The sequence below is a fragment of the Notamacropus eugenii genome, chromosome 1, assembly GCF_028372415.1.
Source record: "Notamacropus eugenii isolate mMacEug1 chromosome 1, mMacEug1.pri_v2, whole genome shotgun sequence".
Lineage (NCBI taxonomy): Eukaryota > Metazoa > Chordata > Mammalia > Diprotodontia > Macropodidae > Notamacropus > Notamacropus eugenii.
The window spans coordinates 29,177,945-29,202,338 of NC_092872.1; the positions used below are offsets into that span (position 1 = coordinate 29,177,945).

General features: G+C 40.5%; 1 pseudogene; it reads right to left on the minus strand.

Moving 5' to 3' along the window:
* Positions 1 to 10,289: 10,289 nt before the first annotated feature.
* The window catches only part of LOC140499511 (uncharacterized), a 30,317-nt pseudogene continuing 16,212 nt past the window's right edge, over positions 10,290 to 24,394 (minus strand).

Below are 24,394 nucleotides of genomic sequence, written 5' to 3' on the forward strand. Positions count from 1 at the left end.
CCTGATGAATATCTGGTCACTGGATTCAGATGGCTCTGGAGGAGAAGTGAGGCTGGTAACCTGCACAGCCCTCCCTCACTCAAAACAAAGTCAAGTGCAAGTCATGTCATTATTTCTCTGATGGCATGGTCTTCCACAATGAAGGACAAACACACTATGTGTCCTAGTCAGACTAGGTGCTAGGCATTGGAGATGCAGACATTTACACAGATAAGCTTTGGGAGGGGTGGAGGGAAGGGTTGTTTGTTTTTTTCTTTCTTTTCATGTTTTCAAGACTTGTTAATTTATCTGTATGGGGAGATCTTTTCTAAGGAAAGTCCCTCCACCCATTTATATCAACAACTGTTCTACAGCTCTTAGTCTTGAAGCGTCTGCCTGGGACACTGAGAGAATGTGACCTTAAACAAGGTCACACAGCCAGTATCTATCAAAGGTAAGGCTTGAACTCAAGTCTTCCTGACTCTGGCGTTTTGCTCTCTAATCACTCTCATGTGTATCAGCTGTGGTACATTACCCCTCTAAAGATCAGTATATCAAAATATGGAGAGAGCAGATCTAAAGTAAGTTTATAGTGGGAGGGGGAAGTCATCTGGGTGGTATGGGATCAGAAAAGATCTCCTCTGGGGGGACCTTTGTAAAAAAAAAAGCTAAAACAAAGCCATGCAACACATTGGCCCTATGTGACAATTTCTACCTGTTACACACCTATATTCCCTCTGTAGGAAGGTAAATTTCACAGCTGAACTATACTCAGCTTTTTTTCAGTGGAATGTTTTTTACTTTAACGTGGATAGATGTGCACCTACAACAACACAATACCTCACAGGCATCTGGAGCAAGAGATATCCCTCAGCAAAACCCCAAAGAGCACAGGTATAGTGACAGGATTTCAGACTCCAGGTGGGGACAAAAGCATTTGAAAGTTAAATAGAAAACAGTAAAAAAGAAGAGAATGCCTCTGGGTGTGGGGAAACTGGACTGTGGTGTGGGGTGACCTAAACCACAGGACCTCAAACACATGTGCTTTTCACAGAAAAGGTAAAGCCCCAGGGCCTCCATGTGGCTGTGGTTTTCGTGGTTACCTTATGGTTGCCCAAGATGAAAGTCCCTCCAGTGCCTGAAAAGGAGCAACTTCATTCTTCTGTTACCAAGAATGGGCATTATTACTTTTCAGTGGGAACGTGAGGAAAATAGTTGACCCTCCTTGTTAATAGGAGGATTTTAATGTGGGACCTAGCTCTGTCGCAAGACTCGTGGGCCAAACTGTCTCATTAGAATGAAATTTTCCAAATAGAATCAGTTGGCTTTCAGTAACAGCTAATTGGAAAGAAATGTGTTTAAAAACAGCTTTCTGCTCAATCTGAGGGATATGCAAAAATCAGGGGAAAATACAAAAATCTGATATTTGACCATTTCAACTAAATTCCTTTAAATTCAATAGATAAAACTTCTGTACCTAGTCCTCCAATTCCTTATTGACAGAACTATTACTTCTTCAAACCAGGTTAGACTACACTGCCATTGTTTAAAACAACCAAAAAAAGTGTACCCCAAATGAATTTCTGAAGGGAAGCAGGAGGCTGCCAAGGTCCAGGGTGAACTTCTGTTCAGTGGGGATACTTTTGAAACTTCCTTGAAAAGGTTTTGGAGTTTTGTTAGCAAGAGCAACTGTTACTTTGAAGTATTATCAGTTGTTTTCTCTTTCAGTACATGTTTAGTGATGGCAGTGGGGGAGATTGGTTTTAAGAGATGGAGGAGAAAATTCAGTCAGGAATGAATGAATTAGTTTGCTTGGTTTGGGGTGAATTCTTCTTCTTAAAGAAGGGGGTGGGAAATTAGAGACACTGAATTATCAAGCAAGTAAAACAAACATTTATTACTGGTAGATATTTTTTTCATTGTGTTTTCCATATAATTCTTTTCAGCCCATAGATGATTCCTCTCTCCCTCCCTCTGTTGGTCTCTTATTCTCCCTCTTCTCTCTCTCTCTCTCTCTCTCTCTCCCTCCCCTCTCTCTTTTTCTGTTTTCTCTCTCTTTTCTCCCCCCTTTCTCATTCTCTCAACACATTATATGTATATATATATATGTATATATATATATATATATATATATATATACACATACATGCACACACATATATGCATAAATACACAATATAATACACAGCACACATATATATGCCTGTACATAGCTATTTTTTCTTGGAAAATATGGGTAACAAATATTAAGGAAATTTAATTTTCTCAAATTTTGTTCACCACTCAAATGATACTCAGTTCCTCTTGACTTCCAGGACATTTTGACTGTGTCACTCCTGCCTATGCACATTGACTATTAGACCCTGGGCAAGTCACAAAAGCTCTCAGTGAGTGACTTGGCAGTCCTCTAAGACTGGAAGTTGGAAAGAAATTGCATTGGTAGAGGGAATTTCTTATCCAAGACTCACTGATACCACTGAAATCACAGGTAAAGGCCCAGTCCTTGGCCCTCTCCCTATTCAATAACATTGTCTCATTTCGGGTCAGATCTTGTCTCTCTCATTTACAAATTTTGTGACTGTGGACTCTGGATCTCAAGTCTTTATTTGTACAATGAGGGGGTTGGACTGAATTATTTCTAAGGTATCTTCCAATTCTGTCTATAAGCCTTTGATGTTGAGATAAAATGAAGAACTTAAAACTCTTGGCTAAGTCAAGAAAAAAATATATTCTAGTTACTCTAGTACAGGAAGGAATCAATTCCATAGGAGGGGTGTTTTATAAAAAAAATCAATGCAAGTTGGCTGGAAGATAAAAAGTACGAATCAGGAATCCATGGGCACATTTTTGCTTTTCTCATTTATTTAACTAGGGATCTCTCACTGAGATTGTTTCATAATCCAGCCACCTAATCAGTTCCAAATTCTTGCTCAGATTAGACAATAATAACATAGATAAAGAATACCCTGTGCTGTCCTTAAACATAAACATACTTCTCCATTACAGAAGCACTTCCAGAAAAGCACACATTCTAAGAAGTCAAGGGTTAAACCTAATTGATTTTACTTTATCTGTGATTGCCAAGGCCAAAAAAAAAAAGTCATTTCCTCTCTGTTTCTTCTTTGGTTTGGAAGAAAATGTATATAAGGGTTGGAACTGAATCAACAATGTTCAAGAAGGCCAAATGGATTTAAAGAGAAAGGCTTAGGAAAAATGCAAATCAGAAAAAAAAAGACTGGGTCAAGAGAAACAAAGAGAAAGTCTGCCTGAATCATAGGAAGCAAAAAAGGAGAAGGTACTTTAACAGGCAATAGAAGATTAAACAGTAATATTTCAGCTTTATTCCTGGGATGTTTATAGAAGAGTTCTAGCAGCAGTGGGTAAAATAAATGGAGAAGACAAGGAAAAGGAATTGACAGATAGTAATATTAGACTAGATATAATAACAGATAATAGTAATAACAGAGGTAGTTAGGTGGCACAGTGGATAGATCCCTGGGACTCAAGTTAGGAATACCTAAATTCAAGTTTGGCATCAGACGCTTACCAGCTATGTGATTCTGGGCAAGTCCCTTAACCAGTGTCGGCCTCAGTTTCCTCAACTGTAAAAAAGGGGTATTAGCAGCACCTCCCTCCCAGCATTGTTGTGAGGATCAAATGAGATAATCTTTGCCCAAAGCTCTCGGTATAGTTCTGGCATTATATAAATGCTCATTCCCTTCCCATTCCCCTAATAATAGCTAGTATTAATATAGAAGGTTTGTGAACTGCTTTGCATGTTATCTCATCTCATCCTCAATACAGCCCTGTGAGGTAGATGCTATTATTACCCCCATTTTACAGATGAAGAAGTTGAGTGGTGAAGTGACTTGGTCAGGGTCACCTAGCTAGTAAGTGGGTAAGGCAAAATTTGAATTCAGGTCTCCTCAACTCCAATTCTAGTACTCCATGCACTGAGCTATCTAGATCTTGGTTTTCCTCCTTTCTTTTCCCCCCTCCATCCACCCCATAGTATTAGATGATTTTTATAGGAAATTAGAATGGTCTTTTTTTTTTTTTCTGAATTGAAAGTGGAAAAGATGTGGATACAGATCCTGGCTCTGCTGTTGATAACTTAGGATTGAAGGATTAGATATTTAGAAGAAGGATAGAGATCCTTTTGATTCTATATATCAAGTGCTCTTTCTGTGCAACTTGTGTGATGTTGGGCAAGTTATAACCTCCCTGCACCTTTGCTTCTTCTGTAAAATGAGGATGTGAGACTGGGTGATTGCTAAGGTTCCTTCCTGCTCTGAAGATCTGACTTTATAAGAGGAAGTAGATTTTAGGCACTGACTTCCTATTTTTGGAATCTGAAATCAAAGTTCAGTTGTTTTTTAGTCTATGCCATCCTTGAGAACACCTTCTAATGTCTGAATTCCTAGTACTCTTTCAGTTCTCAGCCTCCGCAAAATGCAAAGCTCTGTGCTAAGCACTGGCGATTCTCAGATAAAAATGACATAGTCCCCAAGGTGTTTATGATAGATTTGAAAGGGGGAGACAATATGCACACAACTAAGTTTAATAAAAGGTAGAATGTTATAGGGTCAAAGGAGAAACCAAGATGAAGTACTCCAAGAAACTCTGAGGAGGAAGAAAATATTTTCAGATAAAGGGATTGAAGAAAGTGATACATGATTTGAAGTTTAAAGAAGGCTGAATTTCCAAAGGCTTAGATGATGGAGAACGCTCTAGGCATGGGGGAGGAAATGTGCAATTTCAGAGAGTCAAAAGAGTATTCAATGAAATTGGAACAAGTAGTGGTCTACTTTGGTTAGCACAGGTTCCCAAAGTGGGCAATACCACTCCCTGGGAGGGCTCTGGACCAATGGGGAGCAGGAGGGGTGGTAGTAGCCTCAGGTACAACTAGGGGTCATTGAATAAAAATAAGGGAGTGGTAGAAGCATAAGGAAAGAAGAGAGGAAAATTTTGAAAAATTGTGCATACGTTTGATCTGTTGTATAACAGAGTTAAAGTCATAGTGATTACAATATTTTTCAAATAAGTCCACAAAATGTAAGTTATAACTGAGCAGTAGTCAAGTTTGCTGACAGGTCTTAACAAGCAGGTGTTGCCAGGTGAGTATGTGGTGCATTGTTGGGAAGTCCAGCACAGATCGGCAGGAATATGTGCATGTGCAGATAGAATCCTATTTAGAGACTCATAAATGTCAGGCTTCCCAGTTTAACTCATGATCATAAGGATCCATGGAAGGTTTTTGAGGAAGAGAGTAGTGCAACCAGACCTGTGCTTTAGGAAGATCCTTCTAGCAGCTGTGTTAAGGATGGACAGGATAAAGGAGAACTTTGAGGTAGTAAGACCTAAAGTTAACAGTATATTAAGATAGTTCAGACAAGAGTAAAGGTCTGCAACACAGTAGTCATCAGATGGCTCTGTAAATGGGAAGAGGGAGTCAGACATTGAAATGTTCTGAAGGTAGAAGCAACATAACTTGGCAACAGGCTTCTTCTCCTATGCCTCCCCCTCCCCACCCCCCACACCAGTTTTGGTTGCTTCTGCCTTGATCTCTGCAGAACAGTTTGAGAGTGAAGGGAGTGTCATTGAGTTTATTCAGGGCAATTCAAGGGAATTGTGCTTCAGAAGCATTTCCCAGTGCCTAGAGTGTTGGAAATAACCTCTAAGGAACAAGGAAAGAAAATCACGTCTCTGTGGTCTCTCCTTACCCATAATGGCAACACAGATACACTAAGGAGGAAGTAAGGGGAAGGAGGTTCCAAGCCTGGAAGAGTTAGTGAAAGTCTGCTTTGTTAACAGTGAAAGAACAAAGCATGTTATCAGTGCTGCTAATCAATGAATCAGTATCTTTTTGAGTATGTGCTAGAGACCCACATCTTCCCATTTGGACAGTTACACTACATGATCTGGTAATGGTTTTCAATTTACAGAGTTTATGGATTTTTACAGACTTAGTACCTTCAAATCTGAATGACAGAAAAGCAAACCATTTTGGAAGAACTCAGTTTATTTTTTATGTCTTTTGGGTTTTGTCGCAAATTTCCATTTCAGAAATTCTCACCTCCAGAAGATTGGTGGAAATGAAAATTAAGGACTGAAAACTTTGCCAATCATCTTTTCCTCCAGTTTTTCAATATAGAGTTTTGACTCGTGCTCTTCATAGGCCTCCATCAGTAGGGGAAATTATTTTACAGTTGAATAATGACAACAAATCCTTTTTACTAGGGTTGCCCACTGGAGTGTGGAATTTGATATCAAGGCATAGGATCACAGATTTAGAGCCATATAGAAACTCAGAGTCATCTAGTCCAGTTCCTTCCTTTTGTAGATCAAGACACTGAACCCAAGAGTTTATAGGACTTACTCATGGTCACAAAAGTAGTCATTCAGCCAATGAATATTAAGCATCTACTATATGCCAGGCACTATGCTAAGTGTTGGGGATACAAAGAAAGGTAAAAAACAATTAAAGGTGAGCTCTTTCATCCTAATCAAGAGGCCTTATTACCAGGAGCATCAGGAAGACCTAATTAATATCCTTTACCTTTTAAATTCAATTGATCCAACAAGCACGAATTAAGTGCCAACTATATGGAAGGTTCTGTGCTAGACACTAGGGATGCCAAACAGTTATACTAAATCTTCTTTGTCCCAGCTTGGAATGAATCTTTCCCTCACTTCTGCCTCTTAGCATCCTTGGTTGCTTTTCTGATTACCCTTATTTCTCCCCTATACCCCCACCACTTTAGCACTGTCTTGAATCACAATATGTAAGTATAGACAAACTACATGCCAAGTAAAATGCCTCCTCTAGAAATTACCATATATTTGACTTCAAATATATTTTGCCAATAATTGTATATGTACATATTAGTCCCCCATCCTCAATAGAATGTAAGCTTTTTGAAAGCAGGGACTATTTCATTTTTACCTTTGCTTCTCCAGTGCCTAGCACAGGACCTGGCACATAGTAAGTATTTAATAAATATTTGTTAAATAATCCTTGTCCTCAAGGAATTTATGTTCCACTGTAGGAATACAACAAGTACCACAGATAAATCAATAAAAAGCATGTAAATATGAATACTAAGCCCTTTAAAGAGACCAAGAGCACTAAGGACTATGGCAATCAGGAAAGACCTCATGTTGCATATGGTGCCTGAGACATCCTTTGAAGGAACATGGAAATTCTAGGAACCAGCAGTGAGGAGGAAGTATATTCCACACTAAGACTCTTTCCACCTCCATTCTCTCCTCACTTGAAACCATCTTTCATAACATTGCAGGAGTCATCTTATTTTAGTGTATATCTGGGCATATTCTACAGCTCAACAGTCTGCAGTGGCTTTCTATTCCTAATTGTCCAAAGTTCCCATTCTGTTGCTTGACTTTTAATCCTCCACAATCTGATCATTCTCTAACTTTTCAGATCATATTAGCCCCTCCATGACCCCAAAGGGTCTCTTCATTACCTCTAAGTATGCCTTTGCTCATACTATACCCTGTTTCAGGAATGTACTCCTTTTCCCTCTGACCCTGTTGAATTCTCAACCACCCTTTAAAGTCTAGAAGTCAAATACTACCTCCAATAGGAAGTAGTAACCTTTCTCCTTGTGCATCACACGACATCTCTTTGATGTACATTCAAGGTTATACTTCAAATGAGTGCTATGGTGTATTGTGTATTATTGTCATTACAAGCAGTCCTGTGATTTGAGTGTGTGACTTGCAAGTGAGTGATGTGCAAGGGTATGATTTGAGTTGAGGGATTCTTTCTTATCTAAACTTTGTATTTTCCCCAATGTCTGACCCAGTGCCCTGCATAGAAAGTAAGTAATGGATGTCTGCTGAGGAATAATAGCCAAGGCCCCAGGGATAAAGCCTGAAGAAGGTTATTTGATTAGACTTCCAAAGTCTTTCTGACTTGAGAGGAGATAAGTGCCAAGGCTTTGGAAGAAGTCAACTCACAGTCCAGAAAACAGAGCCCCGGTTTCCTTACTGTGCCCTGCTTTTAGCAAATATTTGATGACCCGATATTTGGTAAGAAAAAAGAAGCACAGGGCCTGACTTTACAGGAAAGCCCTCATGTACTTCCTATCTAGAAGTGCCTAGTTCTTTCTCTGGGAAAAGCCAGTTGCTCAGTTGTTGGCCAGGCAGGTCCTAGCCTCATTGTGATGAAAGTATGTTTCCAGGTCCCTACACGTTGCTCCTTTTACAGTGGGTGCCTGGGGGTGAAAGGAGGGGCACTTTAGCACAGTTTCATTGTTTGAGCCTGTAGTGCAGGTGCCCAGCTGCAAAACAATGCTTCCTATTGATGAGCTAGAGTGGCCCTACCCATGCCAAAACCAACGAATATTGCTGTGGGCAGCGAAGGAAGTAGAGAGCAAGATATAATGAGGTGGGGGTTACGGATCAAAGTGGCCTCATTTTTCTCATGGCCCAGGAATTGATCCTTAGCTACCCTAAAGAGTGGGAACCATTACTGACTGATCCAATATTGTATTTCCAAAGATCCCCTTGTGAGGTTAGGCGTGTCCCCTAATTTGAAAATATTAGTCTTAAGATCATGGGATCATAAATATAGAGCCAGAAGGGCCCTCCAAGGTCAACTAGTCCAACCCTTTCCTTCTTATAGTGAGCACATTCACTTGCAGTTAAGAAAAGATTAAAAACCATATGTAGAGTATCAGTTTGCATTGATTTTTAAAGAATAAGGTTTATCTGTAGACTTATCTTTCTTGGAATGGGGAAACAGGCATCAGAGAAACTCTGGTGGCTTCATTCCACATTGGCAGATTTTTTTTTAAATGGAAAGAGCAAAGCATGCCTGGAATCTTGTATCTTTTCTGTCAAAAGCTTGCAATTAGGTACTATTAGATGGTAAGCTGCATGAGGGATTGTAGGAGCTAGATGAATGGGGAACTGGAGATCAGTTAGAAAGTAGCAGGGACAAGTTTGTGTCCTTGTATACTGCCCCTGGCCTAGTTCAGTGCTGTATGTAGCTGGTGTTTCAAATTGCAAGTGCATAATCACCTGTGTGGCAATGTGGCCATAACTGAGAAAGTCCCATAGAGCTAGCTCCTGCCACCTAAGTTGTAATTTTATACAGACACACACGGACACTTGTGTAGCTCACATAGATAGGAGAAACAACATATTAAACAAACACCCAATGTTAGGTTTTTTACATCAACTATAGGATAAGGGAAGGTGCCCTTGGAGGCTAGAAAGAAAACCCTCTGAGGTAGGAGGGAGATGAAGGAGAGTAATTATTCAGGATCCATTACTCTGCTTGGGCAAGGTGAAGGGAAAGTGGTTAGAATGAACTAAATCAATCCACAGATTCTTCATGAAGAGAATGTTAAATGATTCAGGAACTGGTAAATGGAGAGATAGAGAATTGGACCTAATGTCAGAAAGACCTGAATTCAACTCCAGCCTCAGATACTTATTAGCTGTGTGATCCTGGGCAAGTCACTTAACCTCTACCTCAGTTTCCTCATCTGCAAAATGGGGATAATAATAACATCTACCTCCCAGGCTTGTTGTGAGTATCAAATGAGATACTTGTAAAGCATTTTCTACACTTAAAAGCACTGCTTAAGTTTGCTGTTATTACTACTACTATTATTACATACTGAAGCCTCCTTACGCTGATTACGTCTTTCTATTATCTTCTGGGTCCCCTCCAGCTTTAAAATATAAAAACTGCCTTCATCTTAGCATTTTAAAATACCAGTGCCGCTGTCTCATTTTTTACATTTCCCCCTTTTACAAATTTGAATTAACAATGATCTTGCTTTGCAAATTGAAAAGACCTAGGGATAAAGGTGATCAGTGTCAATCTGTCAGTATTTATGCATACCTTTTAGTCCAGGTTTGTGTTCTTCTCTGTTGTGTATACCCCTGCGAAAGAGTCTCATGCTTTGGGCTATACCATGATCTGCTAGAAATCACAACTGTATACAGCACTCCTCTGAGTCTTTCATTGTTTGTTTTTTTTTTAAACAGGCTGAAGATGGAGAAAATGGGTAGCAGGGTCCTGATGCAGTATTGGAATATAATTTTATAATCTTTCACTGCTTGTGTACTCCCTCAACTCAGGAATCTCTCACTCCCCTTTGCCTTTAACTTTGGAGTCACTAGTCTCTGAACTAATTGAGCTGAAACAAAGCTTGGACAATGGGTCAGATGGAGAGTCCAGGTTACAAAGCTATATCTGTTATGTCTTTCATGACCAACAGGTCAGAGCATTAAGAAGAATCAGGGCAGAGAGAAATCCATTTTTTTTACATTTAGTTTTCATCCACATTGTAAAGCTTCTGAAAGTGGTGACATGCACATAAGTAACCAACGTATACAGCTTGTTTGGTGAATCTTCCTCCTGATTGCGTTTCCCCGACAGACGCATTCAGAGACAGTATGGGACATTCCAAACAGCTTTGTTGGGTCTGGTGTCAATGGCGTCCACCTGGAGCTCCCATTTCTTCCATGGCAAATCTGTGGATTTGCTTTGGAGCCCAGGGAGCTCGCTTTTTGAAGTCTATTCCACGAATCCTCTTGTGAATGTTGATGGTATACTCTCTGGGCACCAGTTCGTTGACGGCAGAACATCCCTTCTCTTTCTCTCCCCCTTTCTCTAAGTGAGAGATCCTGTCTGGAACCTGGTCAGAAAGGAAGAGCGTGGTGCACTGTGGGAGAACCTAATACCCAGGCCCCAATACTCAGGCCCCGGGGCCACTGGCAGCAGTGGCGGCAAGAGAAGGGGCTTCCGTTTTAAAAGATAAATTTTGCCATTTTGATCTGTAACCTACAACAAAGCTGGAGCGAGAATATGAATCCAGTCTCAGGTACGGATACTTTCCCTCCATATTGGGGGTATATGGAGGATGGGACGTTTGTAGATTTGCCACAGACTAGGACCCACGTGGAAGCTAGGTAATAAAAATGAAGGCTTCCTAGGCTGGAGAAAAGATGGACGGGGGCAGGGCTGGAAGGGGCTAAGAAATAAGATTCTGGAAGCAGGTGGGAGGGGCACTTTGACCAGGCGTGCTTTCCTTCTTCTTTTAAAAGAAGCAATGATTTACTTGGTCTTGGTGGAGCCTGCCTTGTGACTGTGTACCCCCTTTGAGCTAAGGCTAACCATGAGAATGTTCTCCTTCCTTTGTCTATGAGGGGACTGCCTTTTACAAGCTTTTTTTTCTGTCTGTTCAGATTATCTGCTAAACCAAAACAAATGGAGCCCAGGCAACAATATCCTTTAGAATGATACAGTAACAGGTACGAAAGGCTAGGGAGCCCAGGGACAAGCTTGGTGGAAGGCATTCAGGCCCTCCCAGCCTTCTTCCCTTCTTTTGGTCTGTAGTCAGATTTGGAAGTAATCAGACCTGTAGCATTTGCTTCATGGAGGCATTGTGAGGAAGGTGCTTTGTACGATTGTAACGAGCTGTAGGCACTGGAAGTTATTGCTGTTTCTAAGGAGGCTGGGATGGGACCCATGATTTCTTTGGTAGAGGGAACCGCTAGGTGAGGAAAGTCCCTCTAGGTCAGCACCTTATCAGAAACTATTTATAATCTTAGTGAGTGCATACAAAGCTGAGACTTGTCTGGGTTCAATGACTTGTCCAGCCAGGACATGTCAGAGGTGGAACTTGGTCCTGGGTTGTCTTAAGTATACCTGAATTCATCTTGTTCTCTGAGATCCTGAAAGGTCTGAAAAACTGTTCTTGCTTTCAAACTACTTCTCATGGGAATTTGAATTCCAGATCTGACTAGTAATAGATCCTCAACTTTTTTCCCCCCTCTTCCCATGAATCTTCCTTAAAAACACCTTCTGCCATCTAATAAATTGTTTCTTTCTGCCTGGATGACTTGTCATTAGGCCTTGTGGAAGGGTCTTTCTTCACTTACTAGCCACAACCAATCCAACTCTAAGTTCCAGCTGGGGGAACAGGCTTGTCATTATATCAGGGAGAACTTATGAACCAATCCAGTGACTTGGCTCCACAGAAAAGGATGTGTTTGGCAGCAACCAAGCACAGAAACCAAACTGGAAGCAGTGCTGGCCCAAGGAAAGGGGATTTCCCATGGGGGGAAAATGTGACTGGTTTTCTGTTTGGATTGGCTACTCAAGAATCCTTCTGACCTGCAATTGTGCTAACTGGGTATTGCGGGGAAGTCCATATGACCACGTGGCTTCCTTTAGCTTGTCTTTGATTAAACAGAAGAAGGGACTTGGGGATCAGCACTCAGATTTGGTTTCCAGTGAGATCATCCTGTGGACGTTTACAAGCTCCAGCTTTCCACTGCTTAAAAGGGACAAGGGCCAAATAACTGCTAACTTTGGAACTGTCACACCTCAAGGTCCAAAACCTGGGTTTGCATTTCTTGTCTCACCCTGACCTGTAGGCATTGACATGGGGGAGGGATTGTGAGCTGTAGGTTGCCCCAATGTCAAATACCTTTGCTCCACTAAGGATCCTGGCTCTGACTAGGTTGCAGAAAAATGTGACTGCACATGGTGTAAAAGAGCCCCATGGGTGCTTTCTGTTTATGCTGGTAGTCTGGGCTCATTCCTGGGAAGCAGCCTCCAGTTGCTATAAGTGGCACCAAGGGGTCAACGCATTGACTTCACTTCTCCCCTTCTTGCCTCACCTGCCTTCTCCAGGCAGAGGAAGGTGTGCTGCCATTAAGTGACAGCTGTGCTTGGGTTCTGCTATGAGAAAAAGGTCAGGGCCCTAGATCAAGCCAGTCCAAAAAGCATTTACTAAGTGTCTGCTATGTGCAAGGCACTACTCTAGGCATTGGACAGACTTGAACCTTTCCATCTGCCCTACAGCGAAACCTTCTTGTATGTGCTGTCTTTGTGAATTAGAATGTGAGTTTCCAGAAAGCAGGGATCATCTTATTTTTCTCTCTGTATCTCCAAAGCTAAGCACAGTGCTTGGCATATAGTAAATGTCCAACAGATGCTTTTTTGTAGATCCATTTGTCTATCTTCCCATCCATCCACCCATCCATCCTCCATGTGTGTTGTATCTCCTTATTAGAATGTAAGTTCATTAAAGGGGGAATGGTCTCACTTTTAAATTTGTATCCCTAGTACCCATCACAGTGCCTGCAGCACAGTAGACTATTCATCGATCCTTGTAGATCAATCAATTGATTGACTCTTGAACAATATCTTTTATGCTGTTTCCAGGAGCATAATCAACCCTTTGGTGCTTTCAGGATCGGAGCAATGCAGGAGAATGCTAGGGAGAGGAAAAATCTGACCACAAGATAGTGTTATACTGAGGTGAGAATGACTAATAGTCCCCTTAACTACCCCTCCCAAGGGTATTTGCATGTAATGTCATATAAATATAATCCGTATAATTTCACATATGTGAAGGTGGTGGGGAAGAATATGTACTTGGAGGGAAGACCTACATAAGATCAGCTCTGGGAAGACAAAGGGAAAAAACTTAATTTGTGACCCTAAACCTATTTATCTGCCAGAGGAACAAAAAAAAAAAAATCAGTGGTAGCTCAGCTGGTTTATTTTGTTTTTACTCTACTTATTTCCTGTCTATAGCCTGAGTCTGGGCTGCCATAGTAGCCATTTGGTAGCTGATATGGGTGGGGAAAAGAGCAAAATGGAGGGCTGAATCTCCTGAAAGAGAGAAAAGATTTCCTTACTTTAGGTCAGTATCAGAAGATGGGTTGACTTGTCAGCCTAGGACTCTCAGAGCAGGAGGTTAGTAGTGTTCCCTACAGTAGATTTGGCTACATGAGACCCTGGTCCCCCTTCCCTCCTACCCTAATGCCCCACCTTTTTTGATGAAGCACAGGGTTGAAAGAGGACTCTCAGTGTAATATCCTCCTTGGTCAGTGGACCACACTCCTCAATGGACTTCCAAGATGTTCTGTGCATCCCAGTTCCTATGACTCTTCTAGTCTACCCTCAAGGTCTACCCTCAGCTCCTAAACTGTTCCATTTTTCTCCTGGTGGCTAAGCTGTGACTCATTTGAGATAGTGTGCCTCTGTCTCTGTTTTATTGCTAAGATCTGTGGCCACAACCCTACTTTGGCTTGCCTCCAAAAGACCATGACACACAATAATGCTCATGTGTAACAGGTGTTGGATTAATTTTGTTTCATGTTGTATCTGTTTACAAGAGTTCGGTTCGGTATGCTGAGCCCTCTAAGTCATGGATATTCACATGGTCTGCTCTTCTGCTCACAGTTGAAAACATATGAGAGAATATTGCTGAAGACTTCTCCTTCTGTGAGAGATCAATGAACAATTCAGGTGATTGTTTTTTTCCAGGATAAATTCAGGAAACCCCATGTCACCCCTTCCATTTCCTTAGACTGATAGCCACCCTGATTAATTAGCACTAATGCAAAGCACTGCCATAATGGCTGGCACATATGTCCACCTGGAGTCATTGTCTTATCAGTACATAATTGATTGTTGCAGGGAGAGCACTCTAAGCTGCTTTTTTTTTTTAAAGGAGCACATGCAGATGCCACAGATACCAACACAGGACAAAAGAAAAAAAAAGAAAGACACCTTTTGTCAGTCTCTTATGGAGCTATTACCCTCTAGACAGGAAGAACTTTGGGAAATGATTAGCAAACCTTCTTTCTTTTTTAAAGAATGAACATGGCAATTTTAAACAGTCCTCTGTCACCGAAATGCTTAATGGTGCACTAAACGTTTTCTAGACAAGAATGGTTCCAAAGAGGAATGAAGAATTAATCAAAAAACCCCTAACACAAAATGAAAAGGGACTGTTCCCATGATTCATTGGTAGAGCATGGACTCCTGCAGTAGACAAACATAGATAGATAGATAGATAGATAGATAGATAGATAGATAGATAGATAGATAGATAGATGGAGGGATGGATGGATGGATGGATGGATGGATGGATGGATGGATGGATAGATGGATAAATAGACAGACAGATAGATAGATTATACATGTATTAAATACTTACTATGAGTTAGGCAGATACTATATTAAGTGCTAGGAGTATAATACAAATCAAATTTTAAGGGGATCAGACAATGCATCAAAGGGACCTGGGAAAGGAGAGTGTGATAGCCTGGGGACAAGGTGGAAAAGTTAGGAGAATGAGGAGTGGTGCAAGGAATGAAGTGAGCAGGGATGGTCTGGGAACTTCCTAAAATTGAGATGGGAACCAGGAACTCCCCAAACAAAGGAGAGGGCCACTGGACTGTTGAGAGTGGTTAAGTGACTTACCTGGCATCACACAGTCATTGTTAGTCTGAGTTGGGATAGGCTGCCTATTTACTATGTCCTGCTTCCTCTCACTAAGAGTATATGTTGTTGACACAAAAAGACCAATGTAGTAAAACTTAGAGTCAAGAAGACCTGGGTTTGGTTCCCAGCTTTAGGTACTTGTTAGCTGTGTAACCTCGAATAAGTAACTTAACTTTTCTTTACCACAGTTTGTTTATATGTAAAATGAGGGAGTTAGGCCAGATACCCTTAATGTACTTTACTCTAAATTTCTGAGCCTGTGAAGTTCAGTAGGATCTCCTCTGTGCCAGGTATTCTGCTAAGCTTTGGGGATGTAAAGATAGATATACTGCATAGACTTTGTGTTTGATGAGGATAATATATGGAAGTTAAGCTTTTTCTCCCTGGATCTGGCTCAGGACAGCTGCAGCTTTGCCTCTGATGCCAACACAACAGTGAGTGTGGGTAGTTCTTCCTCCTTCTCTCTCTCTCCCCCGTTCTCAGAAATGTCACCAACTACACTCCAGATTGGCAAGATCTACATTCTGACTCTGGACTGCCACTACTCTTGGTTCTGTAACCATTATACCTCTCTCTTGGAGCCCACCCTCTCCCTGGTGTGAATTGTGCCTATTCTTTGCTTAGACTATTGATCCGTACCATGTAGGATGCCCAGCATCATTGATGAAGGCAGTCGCCATGCTTCAAGCCCCTTTTACACTCCACTTAGCCTTAGACTTTCCCAGCCTCTTCTATTCTCCTTTTCTACTGTGCCTTCAGGAACTTTCTCTTCTTGTTTTGCTGTTCAATTGTCTTTGACTCTGTGACCCTAGGGACTATACTCTCTATGGGGTTTTCTTGGCAAAGATACTGTAGTGGTTTGCCATTTCTTTCTCTGGTGGATTAAAGCAAACAGAGGTTAAGTGACTCGCTCAGGGTCACATAGCTAGTAAGTGTCAGAAACCAGATTTGAAATCATATTTTCCTGATTCCAGATACTATATCCACTGAGCCACCTACCTCCCTTCTTGTTATCCTTCTAGATAACTTCTTCTTAACATTTCTTCTATCTTTTGGTCCTCTCTGAAATATAACTTATACCTGAAAATGCCACATATAATGGTATCTCATCCAAGGCTAACTCCTGCTTCTCACACCTCCTGACCCACAGAGGCAGGAGAAGTTGGCATACTACTTGCTTGCCAACCTCACTTTGAAATCCCTCTTTGGACACCATCATTCAACAACCAACTCTCCTTTAAAGATTACTTTATCTTATGCAAGTTCTTGTTATTGTCATCTATGGCTTTCTAATTGACTCTCCCTTGTCCCCAGTAAGTTTAGTACCTGCCTCCCAGTCTTTTTCTACATTCCAGCCTCCAATTTCCACTATCTCCTTTGATGACCCTTGCCTCCCAGTTCCTCAGCCTCAATTCTCATGGGATCTGTCTCAACTGTGCATAGGGATAGCCATATCTTAGCCTTATACTCACCCCCAAGTTAATTTGCCTCAGTGACCAGAATTCTTAGTTATAACTCTGTAGGATTTTAAATTCCACAAAGGCAAGAATTGAGTCTTTCCAAAAATTTTATTTTCTTATACCCTATCGAAGTCCTCTGCATATAATAAGGGCTTGCCAAATATCAGTTGAATTAATTACTGATTCAAGGGTGAGTGTGAGAAGTGCAAATGAGAAGGTCAAGTGTGATCATTTTTGCGTGTGTTTGTGTGTGTGTGTGTTGGGGAACTCTTTGTGAAGGAGGTAATACCTGAATTGGGCCTTGAAGGAAGGGAGGGATGTTGACAAAAGAGATTAAATTAGTCTTTCTTGACTCTGAAAGTCAGAAGTAGGAGGAAGGAGTGGAAATCAGAGAGAGGTAGGTTTCACTCTGTGGAAGGATCGACAATAAGAGTGTGGCATGAACTTTAACCTCCCCATCACTAGGGAGCTTTAAGTAGAGGCCAGAAGGATATTGTGGAGGATACTATAAAATTTGTTCCTTTTTAGCTGCAGATTCAACTGGCCGACCTCTGAGGACCCCTCCATGTCTTATATTCCAGGATTCTGTGAATAGACGGAGATCAAAGGTAGTCTATTATAGGCATGAGGAATGGCGTGGAAAAAGGCTCAGTGATGGGAAATGACAGAAAGAGGAGAGGGATTAAAGAGACCACAAGAACATAGAATACACAAAGGGAATTTATAAGTAATAAGGTTGGACAAATAGATGGAACCAGTCTGTGGAAGGACTTGTCTGCCTGGATCAGAGAGTGCTTTATTTAGTAGTAAATTGTAATTCACTGAAGGTTTTTGATTAGAGAAGTGACTGGATCAATTCCAATTATAAGACCCATGAAAGCCAATGATAAATTAATGCTATTTATTCGTGGTTAACCATATATTCACACACATTTTACCTTGCCTAGCATCTTGCCTATGATATAATAGAGGAAACTAGTTTCCTCAACCTCTCTTTCACGTCCTTCTTCTTCTTTCCACGGTCTGCTGTTGAGGACTTCTGAAATGCCTTTTCTTCAAAGTATTATATAAAGAGAGGGCAGAAAGAGGATCTTGGGCCCCATGTTACTTGATAGCAATGAGGAACTTAAGGGCAAAACCTGGCTGGGGGAGATGGAGAGGACAGTCCAGTACATGTGCAGACATGGTGATGGTGATGCATAGGGCTACCTGATAAAGAGCACTGGGAAGCTGTGAGGGCCTTTGGATGAATGGAGAGCATCAGTTTCCCTGGATATTGGCAACCTGAGAGAAAGTTCCATTGGTCCTTCACCAGTTACACTTTGGTTTAGGAGTACTTGGGTCTTGGCTACGATTCCTACTTTCACCATTGTATTGGCTCTTTTCATCACAACCTTTATTTTTGGTCTCATTAATTCACTTATAAAATTGGATATTCATGTAACAAATAGCTCACATTTTTATAGTGCTTTAAGGTTTATAAAAGTCTTTATATCAAATCTGCAAAGTAGAGAGTGCACATATAGTTATATCCATTTTACAGATGAAGTAATTAAGGCTCAGAAAGGCTAAAGGGATTACTTATGGTCATATAGCTAGTAGATGGTGGGGACAAATTGGAACTGAGATCTTCTCACTCAAAGTTCAGTCTTCTTTCTACTGTTGCTTCTCAGTATCTTTCTTCTATTGTCTCTGTCTCTGAGAGAGAGAATTTACATTTAATTATTAATTAAGTTCTTGTTCCTTTTCCCTTAGCTTTCCCCTTAATGGTTTAAAAGCTGGTTGTTACTTGGCATCTTTTCTGGACACGCTTATTTATTTGATTCAAAAGGAGACCAGCTATTGATAACATCCAAGAACTTTTTCCAATAATAACGATGAGGAACAAAACAAAGAGTTTATTGCGATAATTCTTGATAGGACCATACAGTCAAAGAAGTATACTCAAAGTGCAGGTAAGGAAACTTTTGCTTGGGGAATATAGGCTCCTTGAGGGCAAGAATTACATCATTTAAAAACATCTTTGGATCCCCAGCACCTCAAACAGCTCCCTTTATAGTGTCCTGAATGAGGGCTTAATGAATGTCCAAAAGAGTATATGCTGATTACTAAGACAGTAGTATGCAATCGAGCTGGGGGCATATTCCCTTAACTTCTAATGCTGGAAATCTTATGCCAACAACCATAAAAAGTTGCCATTAACATGCGATCTATGTAAGCAGCAATCTTAAAGTATGTTGGCATATATGAGATGGTTTTGGCCAGAGATAATAGACTGACAAAATCTGGTCCATTCACTGGATATGCTGCTTTTGATAAATTTAGCAAAACAGTAGAACATGCTCATGCTGTGATTCTGCTAAGTAGAAAATCCCCCAAAGCTTATAGATGATTAAGGATAATTCATCCTCAACTTTACAGACAAATGGGAAGTGTGGTACAAATGACAGAGAACCACAGATGTTCCGTACTCCCTTGGGTAGAATCATAGTCCTAAACACTACAGGAGAATTGACTTGATCTGTGATCTTCAGGACTGGGGGAAACATGGAGGCTACCATCTTCTCTAACTTCCTCAGGTACATGCATTCTTGTTCACTGCCACATTATAGAAGCCTAGCTGACTTCGGAGCACAATTCAAGGTCCCTCTTCCACCCGTGAGGTCTTTCCTTATCTCCCTGTTCATTATCTCTCCTTTCTTCTTTTTTTCCTTTCTTCTCCCCTCTCCTCTTTCCCTCCTCTTTTCCTTCTCCTCCTCCTCTCTCCCTTCCCTTTTTTCTTCCTCTTTCCCTACTTTCCTTCCTTTCCCTTTTCTCTGTCTCCCTATCCCTCCTTCTTTTCTCTCTTACTTTGTATTATTTTACATGTATGTAGTTTACACATCGTTGGGGAACTGTCTCCCACCAGTAGAATGTCAGCTCCTTCAGATTTGAGACTGTTTCATTTTCTTCTTTATATTCTCATCTAGCAGAGTATGTAACACATACTTCATGCTTAATAAATGTTTGTGGAATTAGATGGAATTGTTTGAGTGGTTGCTGAGACGCAGTCAACCATCCCACCAGGCTGTTCAGGAGGAGTGTGGTATACAATAAGTAACATAGGGATCACCTGTAATACTGAACTTGCAGAAGTAAAGGTTGACATAAAAATAGAGTGAGTTGTACTGGTACCTGGAATGGTCTTTCTGAACATATTTCACACAATGAGGAGATCCTTATAGGAAATCTTTTCTGGTTTTCTCCTTCCTGCTAACTGATATGAGCTGGCGCTTTTCATTTTCCTAAGGCACCTGATCTAGATTTCCCTTTTGCCCCTATAATATAGGAGACTCAGTGTACAAGAGAGATGAACTTGGAATTTATACAGTCTGAATTCAAATCTTGCCTCTACTACTTAATGCCTGTGTGGGTCTCAGTTTCCTCATTTGTAAAATGAGAGGGTTGGACTCAATGACCCCCAAAGGCTCTATCTGTTCTAAATATTGTCACATTCTGCCTTAAGCAGAATTATGTACATGGCATACTTACCCCCTCACCACCACCATAGATAATAAACTCCATGAGGACAACAACCATACATTTTTCATAGTTGTACCTTATAGCCTAGCACAGAAATTTGCAAATAGTCATTGTTCCATGTTTACTTAATATGCTTGAAAAAAAATACCAGTATGATTCTAATGTAAACACAACATCCAAATAAGAAAGTTTAAAAAAATGCCATCTTGAATACATTGGACAAGGCAATTCTCATCTCTGGGCATCAGTTTCCTCATCTGTAGAATGAGGGAGTAAAGTTAGATCACCTCTCAAAGTGCCTTCCAGCTCCAAGTCCTATGACCTTTCCATTTCCAAGAAGCTCAAATCCCTTCTCATACAATGAAGTACATTTTCTTAGAGCATTAACCTCCTCCTGGGAGTAGGGTAGGCACTCTGAATCTATGTTAACTCTCCCAGTTTATTAGCCCCTGTGTTTTTCCTACCACCACCTGGCTTGATCAAGAGATCAAGTCATTCTCTCTTAGTCCTCCATTCATTTGGCCATCCAGAAAATTTCTTAAATGTTTGTCACTTGGTATCTTAGTTTCTTGATCTGTAAAGTAGAAGTAGTAATATCTGCCCTACCTACTTCACAGGATTGCGGTGAGGATCAAATGAAACTGTGTTTGTGAAAAGGCCCTAATAAAACATACAAAAATGCCTTTACAACTGTAACAAGAATCATATAGACTGTACTTTGCCCTGAGATAACATCTGAATTCAAAGATTTCCGTCCTCCCAATTACGTCTTTCTTACGGTTTTCCTTCTGATTTAGCATAAGTACATTTCCTTTAAGCAATCTCTCCGAGTGAACCCTGTTTCCTGGTTGGGTGGCACATCAATCATTATTCTTGTTTGGTGAAGTCATGCCTCTATAGCCTGGTTTTAATTTGATTTCTCAGTATTATCTCTTTCACAGCATCTTAAGGAGGAAGATAGAGTGCTGAGATGAGATTTAGAAAGACCTGGATTTGAATCCCATTCCTCATACTTAGTAGTGGTTTGGCTGTAGAGGAGTCATTGAGCCTTTCCAAGCCTCAGGCAATTTTCTATTGCTATTAGGAAACCAAGTGGTACAGGGGATAGAGTGCTAGACTTGGTGTCAGGAAGACCTGAGTTCAAACCCTGCTTCCAAAACTTACCAGCTGTGTGTCCCTAGGAAAGCCACTTAATCTCATGACCTCAGTTTCTTCATCTCATCCTTGTTGTTTGTCCTTCATTCTCAAAGACAACCAATGATATCAGGAGGGTGATGTCTTGACTTGCAAGTGAATTGGATTTAAGTGAGGCAGGGCTGTGCAAAGTCATTAGCCTCCTCTCTCCTCCAGACTCATTCAGAGTCCAGTGGCAAGACATAGGTCAGGATAAGTGGTGATTGCCCCTTTTTTCTTCTCTGAAAAGGAAGTAATGGGCCTCAATGGCCTCTAACATATCTTCCTGTTAAAAATCTATATTCCTAGGATAATAAGTAATTAACAAGTAAGAGATGGACTGCCATCTATTGAGGAAGTTGATGACTGAAGAAATCACATTTGGATCTACCTTACTTATTACTTCATGTCATCTTGAATGAAATGTTAGAACTAAAGCTAAAGTGGAGTACATATCTGAAGAAATAGTTCATTTACAACCAGTACATTGATCAGATTTCCAAAATAGACTGGTAGATATAATATAAAATTAAGGATGGGCCATTGCTTGAGAGGCAACATTATATATAATGCAATATTGAATCTCTCCTGAAGTCAGGAAAGACTTGGGTCCCTACGTGATTCCATTTTTGCAGTTGTATCATCATGATCCTTTAACTTTTCTAAGCCTCAATTTCTTAATTTGTAAAATAGAGATAGTAATAGTACTTATTTCACAGGATGAGAGAGGGGATTCAATGAGATAATATTTGTAATGTACATTAGCAATGCCAGTTAATATTATGTGCTTGAATATATTTTCTAGTAAGCTAGTTGTCTTAACTAGCGTAAAATTAAGCTTTGATTAAAACCTGTGTCCTGCAGGTAGATAGGGAACTAGGGAACTTGTGCCTCAGTCCTCACTTTATACTCTTCCTGTTGTTTAGAGTCTGTCAGACTCTGTGACCCCATTTGGGGTTTTCTTGGCAGACGTTGGAGTGCTTTGCCATTTCCTTCTCCAGCTCATTTAACAGATGAAGAAAGAGAGGTAAATAGAATTAAGTGACTTGCCCAGGGACTCATAGTCTGAGACTGAATTTGAACTTGGGGAGAGGAATCTTCCTGATTCTAAGGACTCCTGTGCATCACCTCACTACACTCTTCCTACATAAGAGCAGTTTGGGGTAGTAGGAGCTATACCACTACTTTAAATACCACTGCTCATCATTTAACTTCTCAGAATTTCAATTTCTTCATTTGTGTAACAGGGATGATGATACTTACCTGTTTTCCAGGGTTGTTGTAAGGAGCATACTTTGCAGACCCTAAAGCTTGGTACAGATGTGGTTTGTTTTTATTAGCAGGTGGACCCGGGGGATTTGTGGCAGCAGTTCGTGGTTTCCAAAACTTGACACCAGGATATGACCCTTGGTGGGCAGCAGAGATGAAACACCTGTCATGGGACTTTGGGTTTTGTAGAATTTTAGCTAAATGTCTCTTATTGGACAATTGTCAGAATGGGAAAGAAAAGAGATATCTAGGCCAAAAGCACTTTAAATAATCACTCCAAATAAAAGGAAATTAAAGTGATGGTTGAACATTGCCTCAGCATGGCCCTGGCTGCTGTCTGGTAGAGGACCTTTATAAACCCAAAGTGTTTAATCTCTCAAAAATCAGAGTCCCTAAGAGGGATGCGAGTACATTAATAAAGGAGTAAGTGGCCGGGCAAAGCCCTCTTGCACGCAAATGTTTACGAGTGATGATGATAAGCAGAGTACATTATGTTTTGTGTCACTTTTAATCCTTCAAAGAGTTTTGTTCATTATCTTTGTTTATCCCTACAAAAATACGCAAAGTACAAACATCTATAAGGTACAATTATATTTAATACAAAAGCTATATGAGCTCCTAATGACAGCTACCACTCCTTGTTTCTGAGCTCTAGTCTGTTCGCTAAGAAGAACGTGAGTTTCACCTGATACTGCCCCGAAGTCACAGGATCGTAGTATGGCAGAGCAGGTCTGCTGAAGCTTGTGTGTATGTGGGCAGAGATGTACATACTATTCATTTGAGGTGATTTTCAACCAAATCTTTTCTAATCTGGTTTTGAGTCCAAGAATGGTGCAGAGGTGTGACCTTAAACAAATTCCTCAGTCAATTCCACAAACGTATTAAGACCCTACTTTGCACCAGGCACTGGAGTTACAAATACAAAAAAAATGACAGCTCTCTGCTCTTGCTTACTTTATAATGAGAGAGATACAAGTGTATGTGAGTTGTTGTTGTTGTGGTGCAATACTTTCTGATTCTTCCTGACACTTTTTGAAGTTTTCTTGGCTAAGATACTAGAGTATGCCATTTCCAGCTCATTTTACAGATGAGGAAACTGAGACAAACAGGGATAAGCAACTTGCCCAGGGTCACACAGCTAGTAAGTTTCTGAGGCTAGATTTGAACTCAGGAAGATGAGTCTGACTCCAGACCTGGAAGTCTATCATCCATTGTGCCACCTATCTGCTCCACATACATTCAAAATACATACAAAGTAATAATCTCCAAGGCCCCTTCTTTCTCTAGCATGGGATGATTCTACAATTTGACATGTGTTGTCTTTGATAAATGATCTCTTGCTATTAAATTCAATGACATTAAAAGATGTGCCTTTTAAAGTTCAGTATTTTCTATATCAAACTATCTCAGTGAAAGCTTCGTGAAGTGCTTTTTGTTTTGATTTTTGTACAATAATGATAATCATACATATATAATTTTATGAAAAAGTGTAATTGGATAGGAAGATGTGAAATTGAAATTCCTGGTAAAACAATAAAAAGCGAGTACTATAAAAACAAGTACAGTAGAACCTTGGTTTATGAGTAACCTGGCTTACGTATGCTTTGCTGGACAAGGAACAATTTTTCACAAAATTTGTCTTGCAGTATGAACAAAAATTTGCAAGAACGTCAAAATTTTGTTGAAAAACATCATCCAAATA